The following is a 4,144-nucleotide window of genomic DNA, read 5'->3' as shown; positions in this document are numbered from 1 at the left end:
TGAAAATAAGGAAGTTCTTGAAAAAGCAATGGACTTGTCTAAAAGGGCATAGGGACCAACCTGAAAAAGATCCCAATGGCCAAAACTGGAGCAATTTGGGCAGTAAAATGAACAAGAGTAGTGTTGAACCATAAACCACAAGATAAGATAAATACATCCAGAAGTCCAGACTGATGTAAATAAATGATTGGATAAATAAATGAGCAGGCAGAAGAGATAGCTTTTCCTTACAGAAGCAGCACAATTCATATACGTAGAAGGAATGAGGGAAATGAAAAATCAGTATTAGAACACCGCAGTAATAATCATTACAAGCAAGAGATCCACTAACAAATGCCAAAATTAACGATTTGAAGAATAAGAGGCTATTTCTGTCTCTTAAAAGGATCTCTTTGAAGAGATTTATTAATGACACAGAGATAAACAATAATTGTACAGTAGAGAAACTCAGGAGACACTGAGGGATCAAGCGATTCAAGTGACCAAGGTCAATGTCACCAGTCATAAGACATGCAACTATGATGTCCCCTCCGGTATGATGTACTGAGAACGGCACGGCATCCCTCCCGTGGTATTCTTGCAAAAAACACATATTCTAAATATAATTGTGAAAGCATCAAAGAAACCCAAATGGTAGGACATTCTACAAAATAACTGACTGGTACTTTTCAAAAGTATTAAGGGAAGACAAAGAAAGAGTGAAAAAGGGCATCGACTTTGGGAGACTAAATGAAATTTGGGACACTCATTTGTATCTTAACTCGAAAATGTTCATTAGCGGAAGAACTGGCAAAATGCAAATTAAGCATGTAATTTAGTTAATATTATTTTTGAAGGATTTTATTTGTTTGTGAGAGAGAGAGAGCGTGCGAGAGAGCAGGGGGTGGAGGAGCAGAGGGAGAAGGACAAGCAGACGCCACACTGAGTGCAGAGCCGATGCTGGGCTCAATCCCACTACCCTGAGATCATGACTTGAGCTGAAATCAAGAGTTAGATGCTTAATGAACTGAGCTACCCAGGCACCCCGCCCCCCCCTTTTTAAAAAGATTTTTTAAAAATTTGTTTTTAGAGAAAGAGACAGCAAGAGAGGGAACACAAGCAGGGAGAGTGGGAGAGGGAGAAGCAGGCTTCCCACTGAGCAGAGAGCCGGATGCAGGGCTCGATCCCAGGACCCTGGGATCATGACCTGAGCTGAAGGCAGACGCTTAACCGACTGAACCCACCCAGGCGCCCTACCTGGCCTCCTTTTAAAGTTATTTATTTATTTATTTGAAAGAGGGGGGAGAGCAGAGGGAGAAGGGTTAGTATTATGTGCCAACATCAGTACCTTAGATTCAGTGATTATGTAAGACGGTAACATTAGTGGAAGCTGGGTGAAGCGCATATGGGGATTCTTTTTACTGTTTTTGCGACGTTTCTCTTTAACCTAAAATTATTTCTCTATATCTAAATTTAAAATAAAAAGTTAAAAAATGTTTCTCTGGAAGAGTCCAGAGGCGGCAGAGCTACAAGAAAGGAAGAAAGAAAAAATGACCACAAAACAAAAAATATTTTTGGGGTTGGGGAAAAAGTGTGCTATGGAGAAAGGCTTCTGGAATTCCTCAGTGACTGCCTTCCACACCTGAGGTTACTTTTGGTCGAAGGTCTTGGCTGTTGGAACAGCGGGGATAAATCAACATTGCAGCAAAATGTCCTTGAACAGGTTAGTACAGTTTGGGGACCCCCGCCAGGAGAAAAAAATTCAGAGAATTTTTGATAAGCAAAAATTATTGGTGGAATATATCTTAATAAGCTCTTCAAGAAGGATAAAAGTGGAAGTTCTTTGTGTTAATTGCATCAATTTAATTAGTACTCCTTCCAGGGAATCTGGGAGTCCGTGGAAAACCAACATCAAAAAACCAGCAACAAGCATCCATCTGCGGTTCAGCCCAATGGAGGAGAATTCAGTGAACTTGATGCTGAACGTGTGATGATGAAGGGAAGCACAAAGAAAAAGGAAGTTAAGTCATTTATTTCACAATTAAAATCAATATTTATGTGAAGAGCAAATATTTAGAAAGTGTCTACTGTGTGCATGACCCCAAATAAATTAATGTGGGTAGCACTTTACCAGCCACCAAATTCTGACATAAATCATCACATTGGACCATCACAGAAACCAGGAGGAGTGCGCAAGGCATTGTCTGGTTTTCACAAGTGAGAAACAGTCTCACACAAGTCCAGCGGCTTTGCCAAGGTCACACAAGGAACGGTCAGGCTGGGACTTGGGTGCTGGCCTTCCACTTCCTAACTCCTTTTGAGAATTCTCTTTTTAAAATAAAAATAACTTTCCATCTGCATCTCTCGATGAAGACGGAGCAAGTATACCCAAGATGTGGATTCATCTAAAATTTGAAAATTTGTTTTAAATGTTCTGCACTGGACATAATCCAGAATGTTTCAAAAGACACATTTTCCCCTTAAATGTTTAAATGCATGTCCTTAAGGATAAATTAAATCCATATGCTCCTGATCAATTTGCATTTACCGTAATTCATTAAAATGCCGCTCTGGAAGTTATTGAGTGCTCGAACACGTTTTGCGTCTTGCTCCAAGTATCTACAAAAACTTCTCTTGATGGTCTTAAAATCAATGTAAAGTCTTTTGCATAAGTATAGACTCAGTCCATTCATTTTCAGGAGGGTGACCCTTGGGCGAGTGTAGCAGATTTGGACTTCATCCTGTCCCCCAGCTTTCTTAGTCTTAAAGTGGAGGGAGGAGTACCCCACACAGAAGTGGGAAAGCCATTTGCCCTTCAATGTTCAAAGTTCCGTTGAAAGGACGTGAATACATTACACATCTCTAGCATGTCTAAGTGCCCAAAACCCAACCACCTTTTGTCCGTCTGTCCGTCCGTCTATCCATCCATCCATCCAGCTTGCCAGCCAGGTATTCAGTCATTCAGGTAACATTTACTGGAGTCTTACTGTGACTCAGGTATTGTAGGAGGTTCTGAGAAAAAAAAAAGTAACATACTTTTCCTGTCACCTTTTATAGAGAATACTATATTATCTTAAGAACAACTCTACAATTTATGTAGATAATTCTATTCATTCTTCATAGAAATGGACAAAGGGGCTCAGAAAGGTCCAGCAAATTCCAGGTGATTCCAGGTGACCCCAGGTGATTCCTAACACATAGTAGATACTATGCTAATGTTTCCTGAATTGAAATGAGTGAGCAAGAGGTGTGGTGTTGCCTTTGGATCTGCTCTGGTTAAGACACCAGTGTATAAGAATAGAGTTGTGGTAAGAACATAGCTTCAGAGCCAGACTGGGCCTGGGTTTCAAGCCCACTTCCATTACTCAATAACCATGTGTATCTGTCAGGGACCCAGCAGGAAACAGATGGCACGCTCAAATTAGGATAATTATAGGAAGGCTTGAAAAAGGAACTATTTATGAAGGTGTGCAAAGGGTAAAGGGGAACCACATAGGGTAGTGCACCAATGGTGTGCCTGTTACTTGTTCTGGGTCCTAATGAAACAGAAAAGGAAGTGGTTGTGATAACCCAGAGAGGGGTATCAGATAGGAACTGTGACCTTCAGCTGAGGGCTGCTGCCAGCCCAAGATGACTCCCAAGGAGGAAAGTCAAGGAACAACTACCCTGATCTCATTCTCCTCCTGCCCTCCCATATCCCACCAGGACACCCACTGGTTGAACCCATCTGGGCAAAGAAACCTTTGATGTGGTCATAGAGGTCAGCTTTTGGGATGGGACAGAGAGTGAGTGGGGATTGGATCCTGAGAGGTTGATGGAACACATCTGACAGACACTGCATGTGATGTTGGGCAATCGTATCACTTCTTTTACTTTATGACCCTCCTCTTTTAAATGGATGGAAAGAAACCCACCTTGAGGGGTGATTGGAAAGGATTTAATGGAATCATGTGTAGACACCATTGAGCACAGTACCTTGCACGAGAGCTCACTTGTATTTCTTCTTTCCTAGACTTTGGTGCCCAAACCTGGTGGTCCCAGCTGCTCAGAACAACCCAACACCCAGTCAGTCTTACTCTCTGAGATGTGTAGTCCTTAGTTTCATAGACTTGTGCTTGCCATGTCTTTGGGGATGTGGAACTGACAATAAGGAGCTGGGCCTTAG

Source organism: Martes martes (assembly GCF_963455335.1).
Source record: "Martes martes genome assembly, chromosome: X".
Lineage (NCBI taxonomy): Eukaryota > Metazoa > Chordata > Mammalia > Carnivora > Mustelidae > Martes > Martes martes.
Note: the sequence above shows the minus strand (reverse complement) of the source record.